Consider the following 14,978-nt stretch of genomic DNA (forward strand, 5'->3'; position numbering starts at 1 on the left):
TCCTCCGCTAATATATAGGCTCAGCAATGGCAAAAATGTTGTCCATCTTGTTCATGACTGTTCTCCTAGCACAATATTCAAAACAGTCTAGAGGCCAGACGTGGGGCTTACACCTGTAATCTTAACCCTTTAGGAGGCCAAGGAGGGAGGATCGCTTGAGCCCAGGAGCTTGAGACCAGCACCAGCAACATGATGACAGCTATCTCTACCAAAAAAAAAAAAAAAAAAAAAAAGCAAAACACATGATACATGCCTTTAGTCCCAGCTACTCAGGAAGCTGAGGCAAGAGGATTGCTTGAGCCCAGGAAGTCAAAGCTGCAGTGAGCGGCGAGTGCACTACTGCACTCTATCCTTGGCAACAGAGTGAGACCCTGCCTCAAAAAAATAAATAAATAATAAAATGAAGCAGTGCCTGAACACATTTATAGGTGCTTAATAAGTATTTGTTGAATAAACAAGTTATTTTTTTAAAAAATTTATTAAAATTGTATTTGAAGATGTAAATTGTGATGTTTTGATATATTAATACATATGCATAGGAAATTACTGCGGTCAAGCTAATTAACATTTTATGTGTGTAGTAAGAACACTTAAATCTACTTTCTTTGCAAATTTCTAGAATACAATACTAACTATACTCCCCATGCAATACATTAGCTCTCTAGAACTTACGCATCCTACATACTAACTTTGTACTTTTTGACTAATATCTTCCCATTTCCCCCATCTTTCACCTCTGGTAAGCACCATTCTACTCTGCTTCTGTGAAATTGAATTTTTTAGATTTCACCTATCAGTGAAAGCATGCACTATTTTTCTTTCTGGGTAGGGCTTATTTCACTTAACATAATGTCCCCCAGCTTGATTCATGTTGTTGCAAGAGGCAGAATTTCCTTTTTTAAAAAAACTAAATAATATCCCTGTGTGTGTGTGTGTGTGTGTGTGTGTGTGTGTGGCGCGCACGCATATATCAATTTCTTTATCCACTCATCTATCAGCAGACACTTCGTTGTTTTCATATCTTGGTTATTATGAATAGTGCTACAACAAACATGGGAATGCAGACATTAATATCTCTTTGACATTAATGATTTCATTTACTTTGGATATATACCCAGAAGTGAGATTGCTGGATCATATGATGAAAATAGTTTTATTTTTAATTTTTTGAGGAACAGCTATACTGTTTTCCATAATGACTACATACGTGTTATCTTACGACTTTTTGATAACAGCCATCCTAACAAGTGTGAGGTGATATCTCATTGTGGTTTTGATTTGCATTTGATGATTAATGATGTTAAGCACCTTCTCATATATCTATTTGGTCAAGACCTGGAACCATAAAACTCCTAAAAGAAACAAAAAGAACAAGTTTTCTCTCTCTCTCTCTTTTTTTTTTTTTTCCTTGAGGCAGAGTCTCATTCTATCACCAAGGCTGGAGTGCAGTGTTGCAATCACAGCTTGCTGAAGCCCCAACTTCCCTGGCTGGAGTTCATGCAACGGCATGAATATGACTTGCTGAAGCCTTGACCTCCTAGGCTCAAGCCATCTCCCACCTCTGCCTCTGTGTAGCTGGGACTATGGTGGGTGTCACCACACCCAGCTAATTTTTTGCTGTTTTTGTAGAGATGGGGCCTCGCCATGTTTCCCAGGCTGGTCTTGAACTCCTGGGCTCAAGTGATCCCCCACCTCAGCTTCCCAAAGTACTGGGATTACAAGCATGAGTAACCATTCCCAGCCAAGAACAAGCTCCTTGACACTGGTCTTGGCAATGAGTTTTTTGGATATGACACCAAAAGTACTAGCAACAACAGCAAAAATAAACAAGTGGGACTGTATCAAACTAAAAAGCTCTGTACAGCAAAGGAAACAATCCTGTGAGAGAAGGCAACCTATGGAATGGGATAAAATATTTGTAAACTATATATCTGATAAGGGGTTAAGATCCCAAATATATAAGGAACTCAGTCAACTCAACAGCAAAAAATAAATAACCTGATTTTAAAAATAGGTAAATGACTTGAATAAACATTTTTCCAAACAAGTGATGTTTCAAATTCTACAATTAGCCATAATTTCCTTCTCTTAATGCTTTATTTTTAACAGGAACCATAATATATCCAGCGCTTACTTGATCTCTTACCACTTTATGTGGATAATTAATTTAATCTTCTGGACACCTTGACAAGGAGTCTCTTTTTGAGCTAACTCTAGGCTCCTCTAAACCCTGTAGCCTCAACCTTCAGTATTCATCTTGGCATTGCCTAATTTTAAAACTGCTAAGTCAATTTAGTGAGAATCTTCCACCCTTAATATCTGATCATCCTTGATATCTGATCAAATTCCTTATCTCCCACTATCCCCAACTGATATTTGATCACCTTGATCTGTGTTCAGTAAGAATGCTCTTCGGTCATTTAGCCAGAATCCTCCCTTACTCCTGGCAATAAAAAAAGAGTCAAACTCGGTGAAATATTTTAAGGGATTTATTCTGAGCCAAATACAAGTGACCAAGGCTCAAGGCATAGTCTCAACAGGTCCCAAGGACATGTGCCCATGGTGGTTGGGTTACACCTTGATTTTATACACTTCAGGGGGACAGAAACTACAAGCAGAGTTGTAAACCAATAATGTAAGGTATATATTGATCCAGCCTGGAAAGGTGAGACATCTCAAAGCAGGGGCTTCCACATCATAGGTGGATTTAAAGGTTTCTCTGGTGGCAATTGGTTTAAAAAGTTCTGCCTGAAGAATTGAGGCCAGCAGAAAGAAAAGTTTGTGGCTGATACAGGGGGATTATCAGCCAAGGTTCTTGTCATGTAGATGTAGCCTCCAGATTAGCAGACTTCAGGGAATAGGTGGTACATATCTCTTGCTAGACCCTTAAAGGTGCTACACTCAGTTAACTCTCTCCTGGATCAGGAAAAGACATGGAAAGGGAAGGGGATTCTCTACAGAATGTAGGTTTTCCCCACAAGAGATAGCTTTGCAGGGCCATTTCAAAATATGTCAAATAAATATATGTGGGGGCCGGGCACAGTGGCTCGTGCCTGTAACCCCAGCACTTTGGGAGGCCAACGTGGGTGGATTACCTAAAGTCAGAAGCTTGAGACCAGCCTGGTTAACATGGTGAAACCCTGTCTCTACTAAAAATACAAAAATTAACTGGGCATAGTGGCAGGTGCCTGTAATCTCAGCTACTTGGGAGGCTGAGGCAGGGAGAACTACTTGAACCCAGGAGGTGGAGGTTGCAGTGAGCTGAGGTCACAGCACTGCACTCCAGCCTGGGTGACAGAGCAAGACTCCATCTCAAAAAAAAAAAAAAATGGAATAAAATGTTTCTATTTCTTTCAGGGCTTGCTACCTGTCATGTGATGCTATATTAGATTCAGATTAGAATTTGGTATCTTATTGTTACACAGAGCTCTGTTTTAATGTTAATGCTGATAAGTTGTGTCTGGATTACAAAGGGAGGAGGGTGTAAAAATGAGGTATGTCTGATCCTCCGTTCCTATCACGGCCTGAACTCATTTCTCAGGTTTACTTTGGAATGCCTTTGGTCAAGAGAGGGTTCCATTCAATTGGTTGAGGGGCTTAGAATTTTATTTTTGGCTTACCCCCTGATGTTTACTCTTAGTGATTGTTTATCTGTTGACTCCCACCCTGCTCTTTGTCTATAAATCTTCACCTGTGCTTGCTGTATTCAGAATTGAACCTAGTGCTATACTAAACTAGACACATTTTCCCCTACTGTAATAGTTCCTAATTAAAATCTGCTTTTACCACTTTAATTACTATGCAGCTCTAGTTTTTCTTTGGCAGCCTTTTATGAGATAGGAACAATTATGATCCCATAATACAAGTGAGAAAACTAAGGTTTAGAGAGATTAAGTCTCTCCCAAAGACAGATGTGCAGAGGCAATTAATCCTAGGTTACTGGACTATATAATCATCTGCACCTCTAATTTCCCCCCACCCCTTCCTGATTCTACACTTAAATTCTACTGTAGTTTAAATTACATCTCTATTTCATGTCAAAATGAAAATGTCTTTGAGAATGAGTAGCAATGTAAACTGTTGTCATTCATTTACTCTTTTTGGTACATGTCAACTTGTAAATAGGGTTGGGGAGAAGGAGACAGAGTTTAGAGGTCTGAATACCTGAGATGGAAAATCTTAGAATCAGGACGATAGCATATAAGCCTAAGGAGATATTGCAGCATTTTGCCAAAGGATGCTGCACCCTCTAATCATTCCACAGCCAGAGCTCTCTTCCTCCTTAATGCTGAGATGTTTTCTCTTTGCAATTTAGCATCTCCAAGACAGTGTAGTTCTGGGGGATTGGTGGTTTGACAATACTTTCCTTGGATATAAAAGAGGTCAGTCAGACACAGGATAAGAAATTGCCAGAGGTTGTTTTGCTGTTGTTGTTGTTGTTGACTCCAGTGTTACTTCTTCCTGCATTAGTGAAAGTCGAGAAAAAGTGTTAGATGATTGAATTTGGATATCACCTGTGCAGTCACAGCGCTCAGCAGGACAGACCACAGCCAGCATGTCACTATGATCACAGTGAATAGGACATGATGTTTAGCAAAGGAAAGCATAAGAATAACAAGGCACCAGGTTGGCTCTATATGTAAGTAGGAAGGAAGATGACTTCCATGTTTTAATTTGAGAGGTACTACAGATTGCCGGTTTCAAACAATCAGTCTTAAATCTTAGTTTGAGCTTTTCCCATTAATGTCATTTCACTTCCAGGAAGAGATTGTCATCTCCTAAAGTCTCCCTTGCTGGAGACGGTAGGAAGGGCACATAAAGCGTGGATTAGCTCACTGTTGCCATAGAAACTAGAAGCAAGGCCCTGGGGGGATGAAACATTGTGCAGGTAAATTTTCGTGAGGAGGAAAATGGACAGAGTGAGAAGTTAGACAAGGTGGCACCATAATTGGTAGCCCAGGACAGCCACAGGGCAGGCATCTAAAAAACAAAAAGGTTCTTTTCATTTTAGTCAGGTACAATCTTAAATTTCTCATCACCAAGTTAGGCATTGCAACCTTGAAATGGCTGGCTGTTGTTCTCTTTAACAATGCATGGGTTAAAAAAAAATCTCAGGTTCTTCATCCTCTAGTCCATTTCCAAGACAAATGTAATTTAAGTTCCCTGAGCAACAACAAAAAAATTGGAATCAGCCTCCAGCCTTGTATACGGAATACAAAGACAATTGACCATACCAGGATCTTTCTTATTGTGTTCCCAGATACTCATCTAGCACAATAGATTGTAGGAGGGAATAAACAGATTGTGGTTCTAAATAAATAAATACATGAAATTTTAAGAAAGTCATGATCTTTCAAATGAAGGTTTCCAATGCAAAATTAAATCTTATACACATAACGTCATAGAGCACGGAGGAACCTTAAAGGTCTTCTAATTCTATCCCCTCCTTTTACAGAAAAGAGGACTGAGAGCCAGAGAGGTTAATTATGTCCTCTAGCCACCTAATCACTCTGTCATTTCTAATTATTGCTAGGAAAAAATCCAGAGATTCCCAGTGCCCTCCATTTGTGTGCACTGAAAAAAATCAGTTTGCCTATCAGCAGGAAATGTCAGCATCAAGGCCAAGAATGTTCAATTTGTTAATAATAAAAATAATAAGAGCTGACATGTATTGAACACTTACCATGTGCCAGGCATGGGGCTAAATGCTTTACAACTTGTGTCTCACTTAACTCCCAAATAGTCCTGTATGGTTGCTTACCCCATTTTACAGATAAAGCATCAGAGCTCAGAGAAACTAAGTAACTTGTTTATAGTCAAACAAGTACAAAGGACAGACTGAGGATTTGACTCACAGTTATTGCTTCTTACCACAACTCTAAACCCTATTTATTTGATGGCTATTTCCATGTATCTCTTTCCTGTAAGAGAACCAGGGATCAATAATTAACTGCATTCATGAGTTTAATACCTCCCTTGGACAGCTAAAGGCACATCCAAGGAAAGTCATGTAACTCTAGCCATCTCATCATACTCCCTGAGAACGTTTTGAGAAATTACTTTTTTCTGATTACAAATGTAAATCGTATTCAGTACACAAAATTTTAAAACACAGACAAGCATAAAGAAGAAAATTAAAATTTCCTGTAATTACACCAAGAATCACATGCAAGAAAATCTGTATTTCATACTTCTCTCTCAAAGACCACTATATTCTTTGCAAAATTTAGCAATAGACTTTAGTATTTTCTACATGGGTTACTTTCCTCGGGGATATTCATTTAGTGAACCATCATTATCAAACATTATTTACTTTAGTTCATTCATTTATTCAATGAAGATCAATTGCTTGAATGTCTACTCTGTGGCAGGCACACTGCTAGTTACTAGAACTCATTGATGGTGACAGATACACCCTCGTCCTGGCCTCATGGAACCTACAGACTACTTCTCTGAAATAAGTTTTCAGTGAATTTCACCTTAATTAGCCTCAAAAGATACAGATGCTTTTAGTCCATATGTCGAGCTGAAGTAATTATTTCCCTCAATGTGATAGATGAAGGCTGATATGAAGACAAATCTTATGGTGTCTTAACTGACACAGAGCAATTAGAAATTATTTTAAATTGGGCTGGGTACAGTGACTCATGCCTGTAATCTCAGTGCTTTGGGAGGCCAAAGTGGGTGACTTGCTTGAGACAGGAGTTTGAAACCAGCCTGAGCAACATAGTGAGACGCTGTCTCCACAAAAAAATTAAAAACCAGCCAGGCCTGATGGCACACATCTGCAGCCCCAGCTACTGAGGAGGCTGCGGTGAAAGGATTGCTCGAGCTCAGGAGTTGGAGGTTGCAGCGAACTGTCATCACAACACTGTACTCCAGCCTAAGTGATAGAGGGAGATGAAAGAAAAAATAAATAAAAAGGAAAATGAAGAAAGAAAAAAAGAACTTAAAATTGCAGGTCTTATGATTTCTTATCAAGGGAGAAAAAAGTAAGGCTGAGATTTTAGGAATTTCCTACCTTAAAAGTTCTTCCTGTCTTCTCTTGATACTAAATTGGCAGCCTTATGTGTCGAGGGATTAGGAAGGGGTCTTTGTGTTTGGAATTCCTGTAGCATGGACAAAATTTGCCATTAGTCAAGCTGCTGAGGTGATTGAAATGTGTGACTAAAACTCATTCTAAACTACACATGACAGGGCCTGCTTTCCTATGAACAGGTGTTTATCGGGGTATGGTCACTAGGAGCCTAAAGGCTATGGGGATGGAGAAGAGGCTTTATAAGTCAGAGATGAATGTCTTCATTTTCTATGGCTTCTATAATTGCCACAAACTTAGTAGCTTAAAGCAACACAAATTTATTTTCTTATGGTTCTAGAGATCAGAAGTCTAAAACGGGTCTATAGGACTGTGTACCTTCTGGGGGCTCTAGGGGAGGATCTGGCCTTGTCTTTACCAGCTTCTACAGCAGGAGTCCCCAGCCCCTGGGCCATGGACCAGTACCAGTCCATGGCCTGTTAGGAACTGGGCTGTGCAGCAGGAAGTGAGCGCCAGGCAAGTGAGCATTACCACCTAAGCTCCGCCTCCTGTCAGATCAGCAGCAGCATTAGATTCTTACCTGAGTGTGAGCTCTATTGTGAAATGCACATGCAAGAGATCTAGGTTGTGTGGCCCTTATGACAGTCTAATGCCTGATGATCTGAGGTGGAACAGTTTCATCCCAAACTACTGTCTCCCTGCCAAGTCCATGAAAAAATTGTCTTCCACAAAACTGGTCCCTGGTGCCAAAAACATTGGGGACCACAGCTCTAGAGGCTGCCTGCATTCTTTGTCTCATGGCCCCATGTTATTGACTGCTGCTTTTATTATCACATCTCCTTTGCTGGCTGTGACCTTCCTGCTTCCTTCTTATGAGAACCACTGTGATTGCATTAGGCCCACTTAGATAATCCAGGATATTTTAACTATCTTGAATGTCTTAATCACATCCATAAAGTCCCTTTCATGGTGTACAAGGACCAGAGATTAGGAATTGAACATCTTTGATTGGGGACATGATCCAGCCTACCACATTCTGTAAAGGCTAATGAGTATTTCACATTTTTGGTGAGCTGGGGCTGTCTGCAACAGGGGCTTGAATCCTTCCAACATTCTCTCCCCTCTCCACAATTCCTCTCCTGTCCTTCCACTCAGCAATTTATCAGGATTCAAGTCATTCTTACTGGGCTTATCCTTCCTCCCATAGGCAACAAGACATTGGCGTCAGAGTTCTGCTCCCAGATACACTTCCAGTTTCATTACACCATAACTATTATCACCACTTGAGATGCCCAAACGTCTATTTGGAAATTGGATTTAGACTCAAAGCTACTTATATCAGGGTCTTGAAAGGAGACTTAGTCACTGAACATTTATTTTCACCATACAATTGCGAATTTCTGATTGTAAATTTGGAGAGGATAAACCTAAAAATTAAGGTCTGCTCTCTCTGGCATAACTTCTGTAGGCATTTTGGTAAGTGAGGCAAGCAGTGGAAAGTATTCCAATGCCCCTTGAATCGTAAACTTAGCCAATTCCAAAGGACCTACAAAAAATATGATTGATGAACTGTTTTGCCATCCCTTTTAAGGTGAAAGCTCTTTAACAGAAGAGGCTAAAAGACTTGGAGTCTAATGCATAGATTGTTAAATGGATGTCAGTGGTGGTGATACACCTACAGAAGGAAAAGCATCTCAAAGCAGAAATTCCAAATAGGAGGCACACATGCTGCCTTTACCATTACACACCCAAGACAGACATCACTAATCAATCAAGTATTGTTCCACCAGAGCCTGGTTCTGGCCTTAAAGCCCTTCCTGAGTGCTCCAGGTAGCCATTACCACTCAAGCAGAGTTGGCAAGCAAATTGAGCTCTATTAGATGTCCCTGCATTAGAAACAGAGTCAATGCCCTCCTGATTCCAGACATTAAGGAAAATTCCTCCTACTGCAACCTAGCAATAAAAATGATCTAATGTCTAGAACACCACTTAAGCTCAATTTCTGGAGCTGGCAAAACCCTTGGAGAGACTTAATCAACAGTGAAGCAGATTCCTCAGTTTTCCTATTTTCTATCTGAAGACCTTGTGTGGGGATCCTATCTGGTCTGTGCCTCCAGCTCCTCCTCTGGAGGTACTGGATAGTGGGGGCTTCTCCCCCTTTTTCTTCAACAGGACTTCTACACTTTGAATTCTTGCATTAAATGTGCAGCCCCACTCCCCAATTTCTGCTCTTTCTTCCTTAATTATGTAGCTCTCCTCTGCTTTCCTCAAACCAGAATCCTCCTAGGTCCCCAAGAGCACCCTCCCCAGGGAGCACTTGATGACAGTATTGTCAAATTCTTCAAAGGCAAGGAGGAGTAAGAAACACAAGCTCATCCATCCCTGTCTCTTTTTTTCACCTTGTGATTTCCACTCACAATAAGCAGCCTTAGAGGTTATCAAACACCCCACTGTGCTTTGACAGTTATTCATTCATTAAGCCTCTGATCGCCTGAATTCTGGACTGTACTCCGACTCCATAAACATGGCTCCTCCACTGCTCTCAGGCACTGTGGCTTGCTTTACACCTAAGCTTGCGAAGGAGGAGGAAAACCCAGCTCGTTCAAACAGCTCAGCCACAGGTGAGCCAGCCACATCAGAACATGGGAGGGGGAGAAACCAGCACGCGCTCGCTTTTTATTAAAAGAAAAATGATTTACGCAGCTGATTCCCTCAAATTTTAGATAGAATCTCAGGGAGATTTTTCACTTTGGACCAAAGCCATCTGGAGCTTGCAAAATCCTGGAAGAGACCGAATCAAAAGAGCAGATCTCTTCAGTCTCCCTATTTCATTTCAACGCCTCTCTCAGTCCCAGTCAATAACCCAGCTGTAAGCTCTGCAGCGAAGCACATTCATCTCGCTTTGTGTCTGGATCGCAGGCTTCAGAGGGGGCTTTTCAGCTTGAATACAAATCGACTGATTGCCTTCCTGCAAGGTTCCCGCACCGGAACGCCCACCTGAGCCCTTGCTCTTCAGCCGCAAGTGCAGGAGCTTGCCTGGGTCAAGCCGAGTACACAGGGGCCTGAGCCTGCCTGCAGGAACGCACCGCGCTGTGTCACTACCCACTAGGCCAGCGGGCAGGGACAGAGAGAGCAGCCTGCCACCGCGGAGGGAGGAGCCGAGAGCCTCTGAGTAGGGGAGCTGTGAACCTGGGGACAGAGGAGGTTACAGGGATGCTGAGAAGGCATACAACTCTCCAGGCAGGGCATCTGTGACTCAGCAGAGTTTAATAGCAGTTCCCTGAGGTGTGTGAGTCCAGCGCCTTTGACAGAATTATTATGGCATGTATGCATTCGGGCTTTAACATTAGAAAACCCGAGGTGCTAGATCTTTATTTTTTAAATTATTTTTGTTTTGAGAATTTATTTTTCAAAAAAATAGAAAGCACAAAACAATATACATCTGTGCATACCTTCCAGTCAGAAGATACTACTAACATTGTGCAACGTTTGTTTCAAGTCTTGTTTTGAAGCCATAAATGAAGGAAAGCACAACACAAGAAGGTGGACCCCACTTTGCTCCCTTTATCCTCCCTCCCTAGTCCCTTCCCCCGGCCCAGAAGACACCACTTGTGAGACCTGAACTCACTTCCTTCTAATCCACTTTTAGACTTCTACCCAAATAATCACTATAGCAATATAGAGAATATGTGATTTGGGGGCATGTATTTAATAATTTGTATCATTCTGAGCTTCTTTTATGCAGACTTGTTTTTTTCCATTCCATATTGTGATGCTTTGCTGATTCCACATTATTCTATCTACAGAGATCTAGTTCACTCATTTTAACCATTATATGACATTGGGTCCCATGATTTCTAAGTCCCCACCTGGCCTTAATACTATGCCAGTGGTCCTTAAGCTGCATATTAGAATCACCTGGGGTACCCAGGTGGTGTTTAAAATGCAGGCGCCCAGGCTCTGTTCTCAGAGAGTCTGATGGCACTGGTGTAGAGTTAGGCTGGGCATTGCTTTTGTTAGAAATCTTCTTAGGTCTTAATATGCAACTAGGATTGAGAACCCTACCCCCTACGGATTCTGTGATTCCAGGAAGGAGAATTGCCAATACCCATTTTGCCTCCCCTGGGTACAAGCAGTTTTACATCTTCCAACAGATTTACATCAACCAATATGAATTTGCTAGGGTTACTCCATGAAATCTGCTGATAGCTGTGTCCGAGGGGTGGCAAAATTCTCTCTCCCTTTATCTTACTGCTAAACAAAAGGTGCCTCTGGGCCCTAGTAAGTGGCATACCTTTACCTCTGTTCCCTGGAAGAAATGGAGATGTTCCTGTTGATGAGACTATCAGGTAAGAAAGAAAACCTGGGAGAGTAGAATGTGAAGGGAATCTGAATTACTCTCTTTTTTCATTGTGTTGCAGCATGAGAAGAAACTACTGCCAGGCAATTCTGCAGAAAACCGTTTCTGCGTTCCTCCTTCCCTCTCCCTCATTTTTTTGGTGCTAGGCTTAGCCTCTCCACAGAAAGACGTTTATTAAACTCCTATTTTTAGCTTTCCTAGAGCAAAGAATCATGAAAACCTGGACCCTCTCACTGTGAGGGACAGAGTTCAGGCACCAGGTGGCTTGATGATATTTTATATCCTTGTTCTTTCTGTCTTCTTTTGTCTTTATGCTAGCCACAGAGGAAATTACCTGGAAAGAATCACATAATAAGGTGTAGCTTAACTCCCTGTCCTTCTTTAATGCATTCAACAAATATTTACTGAGTGCTTAGTAGATGCTAGCCACTGTCCTAGGTCATTGGGACCCCATGGACCCAACGATCACAGACTTTGCCCTCCAGTTTGGGATATAGGCTAGTACGCAGATAGAGAAACAATATATAGAAAACGTGCTGCAGCAGAGGGAAACACAAGAGAAAAAAGCAGAAGAGACTAGAGAGAGGAAAATAAAGTTAGTTTTGGGGTCTCAGGAACACTTCCTACAGGGGCAGTTCTCAAACTTGAGTGTGCTGAGGATCACCCGGAAGACTTGTTAACACACATCCTACTGGCCCTGACCCTAGAGTTTCTGATTCAATATGTATGGTTTGAGACCTGAGAGTTTGCATTTCTAGCAAGTTCCCAGGCCATACTAATGCTGCAGGTCTGGAGATCACGCTTTGAGAACCACTGTCTTAGAGCTACTGAAGTCTCAGCATTTGCTACTCAAAGTATGGTCTGCAGATAAGCAATATCACAGCATGAGCCTCACCTAGGAGCTTATTAGAAATGCAGAATTTCAAGTCTTATCCTAGATGTACCAAGTTAGAATCTGCATCAAGATTACCAGGTAATACTTATACACAGTAAAATACTGGTTCTCAACTTGCTTGCACATTGAAATCACTTGGGGAGTTTAATCAAATCCCCATCCCTGGATTCCGTTCCCAGAGATTCTGATTTCATTGGTACAGGGGATGAAAAGCTCTCTGAGACGTTTCTAATGTGTGGTATACTTTAAGAACCACTGACCTGAGCTAAATGCATCCTGAGTAAGAGCGCCACAAAGAAAGGCAGGAAGAGTGTTACAGGCAACAGAACATGCAAAGGCTCAGTGGTAAGAGAGAACAAAGTGGTTTAGTGAAAGGAGAGGGGTGCAGTGAGCTCAGAGTGTACAGTTAGAGAGAGGGAAAGGGTTTTGAGGCTAGAGGTTTTTCCCGGATGATCAAACACACTCAGATTTGCATTTTAAAAATGAACAGTTTGTTGGTCATGTGGAAATAAGCTTGGGGGTGTGGAAACAGTGTGCCTGGTGTTAAGTTCGAAATTTTGACTGTAAAGAAACATGTATTGTTGCTCTTACTGAGAATTATCCATTTCTGGGAACAGTGCTCTTTAAACTAAAGAGCTAAAGGATGGGGTGGAGGCAAAGAAAAGCAGTGCTGAAGGGTAGCAGAGTATGCCACCCCAAAATATGCCACTTTAACATAAGGATTATTTTGAGCTGAAGCTTCATTGAGAAGAAGCAGATACAAGTAAAGCTCTCTGCCTAAAAGCAGGACATAAATTTGTAAAGGTGTTCCCCTTCCCCTCTCTACCTGAAAGGACAGAAATTAATCACTGAAGACAACTCTAGACCTTTGTCAGTCCAGAGGCAGACCTTGCTGAAAACAACCCTTATTTTCCATTAGTTCTCACAATATATTTACCTTTCCACAATTTACCAGTGCCTAGAAGCTCTAAGTCCTTTTCCCTTGTCTTGTCCCTTCTCTCCAAATTCATTGTTCTCAAGATGCTATAGAAACCCCAATTCTAACTACCCCTTTAAGTTACTCACTACTGAGTACCCCCATGGCCATGGGCATTGAATATACTAATAAACTTCTGTTTTGTTTTGTTTTGTTTTGTTTCTAGTTAATCTGACTTTTGTCAGTCTAATTTACAGGCCCACAGAAGGAGAACCAGATGGTAGAGGAAGATGTTGTTTCCTCCCCTATGCTACCAACCAATCTATAAGGCTTCACTTTGGCACTTTGGCTTTCATTGTTTGGTTTAACCAATATTTACTGAGCATTATGTACCAAGCCCACTGCTGTGGAAGCCGAATCCAGATCCCTGATGCCCTCCCTTAGCAAAGAGTTGAAAGTTGGGGGAACTCAGACAACAAGTGATTTTTCTAAAGAGCATTGGTTTGAGTCTGGTTGAAAATTTGACAGTGCCATTTAAAGGGAGGATTCTGTGCCATCCAACTCCACTTAAGCCCTCAGCTAAGCCATCAAATGGCCCCATTCATGCTGCAGCTGCAGGATTCCTGAGGCCATGCCAGTGGGCCCCAGGAATGCAAACGAGGGCTCCGTCTTGGCTTCTGACACCCTGTGAGCTTTGAGGAAGAACAAGTAGGCATTTGTTAGGGGAAGGCCCACAAAGGCACCACAGGAGAGGGATTGAATGCCCCATGGGATTCCAGGCCAAATGCAAAAGGCTGGTGTAATCTCTGCCACCACAGCTTGTGTGACCTCACTTGCTCGCTGGCCGTGGGGGCAGCTGATGGCCCAGCCTGCTGAGGCAGGGTCCCTAAACAGAGCAGGGGTGGCAGCTCTTCAGGAATACAGTCTGTACTCTATTACCCACCAGGTGAGGACTATGTGAAGCCAAGCCATGTAAAGGAAGCAAAGACTTTGAAAGGCAAGGAGAGGATAAAAATATTTTTTTTCCTGGACTCTCTGGGCCATTCCTCCCAATCTGTACCCAAGAGGGAGGTAGTGAAATAAGAACATGGGTTGCAGGTAGAACAACCTTAAAATGACTACAGAAAGCAGCAGAAAATCAAACCATTTCTAGATCATTCTTTGTGAAATTCAGTTCTCCCAGTAACTCAGATATTGTCAATTTGCTCTTGAAGTTCGATTTTGCTATAGTTACAGTGACATGGTTGCTTATACTACCCAAAGGCTGTGTTCCGACACCATGGAACAGCACCCCCAATGGCACTCTGGGTATTAGCACTTTCACATATTATATGTTGACTTAGACCATGTATATAGAACAGAATTACTCAGCCTCTGCACTGTTAACACTTTGGACCTCATGATTCTTTGTTGTGGGGGCTGCTCTGTGCATTTTATGTGTTTAGTAGCATCCCAGGCCTCTACTCAGCAGATGCCAATAGTGCCCCTCCCAGTCATGCTGTTGAAAATATCTCCAGGCATTGCCACCTGTCCTCTGGGGACAAAATTGCCCTCAGTTAGGAACTATTGGGATAGAAGAAAGGTGGGAGAAGGTCTTGTTTTGAAATCCTTCAAGAGAACAAAAGAGGAATTGTTAGTCTTTGTTGCTTACAATTAGTAGTTTCTCTACAGGAATGAAGTCTTCAATACCCACAGAGCTGCATAGAATTTTTACCTTCAACATAAAATAGAAGTCCTACGTAATAAGAAAACAGCAAGCCACAGTTATCAT

At 41.8% G+C, this 14,978-nt stretch overlaps 1 long non-coding RNA gene across 3 annotated transcripts in view; it reads right to left on the reverse strand.

Annotated features, from left to right (window-relative positions):
* LOC103216163 (uncharacterized) overlaps positions 1 to 14,978 on the reverse strand; it is an 82,136-nt gene that overhangs the window by 23,805 nt on the left and 43,353 nt on the right. For 2 of the 3 annotated variants that reach the window (XR_012093991.1, XR_012093992.1), the window contains exons 2-3: positions 7,022 to 7,109; positions 4,165 to 4,461 (exon numbers count right to left, since the gene is read on the reverse strand). This is a non-coding gene — a long non-coding RNA (uncharacterized lncRNA). Of the gene's footprint in view, positions 1 to 2,471; positions 4,462 to 7,021; positions 7,110 to 14,978 lie in introns of those variants that run through there. The other variant, XR_490458.3, reaches the window with a different exon arrangement.

Source organism: Chlorocebus sabaeus, chromosome 9, assembly GCF_047675955.1.
Source record: "Chlorocebus sabaeus isolate Y175 chromosome 9, mChlSab1.0.hap1, whole genome shotgun sequence".
Classification (NCBI taxonomy): domain Eukaryota; kingdom Metazoa; phylum Chordata; class Mammalia; order Primates; family Cercopithecidae; genus Chlorocebus; species Chlorocebus sabaeus.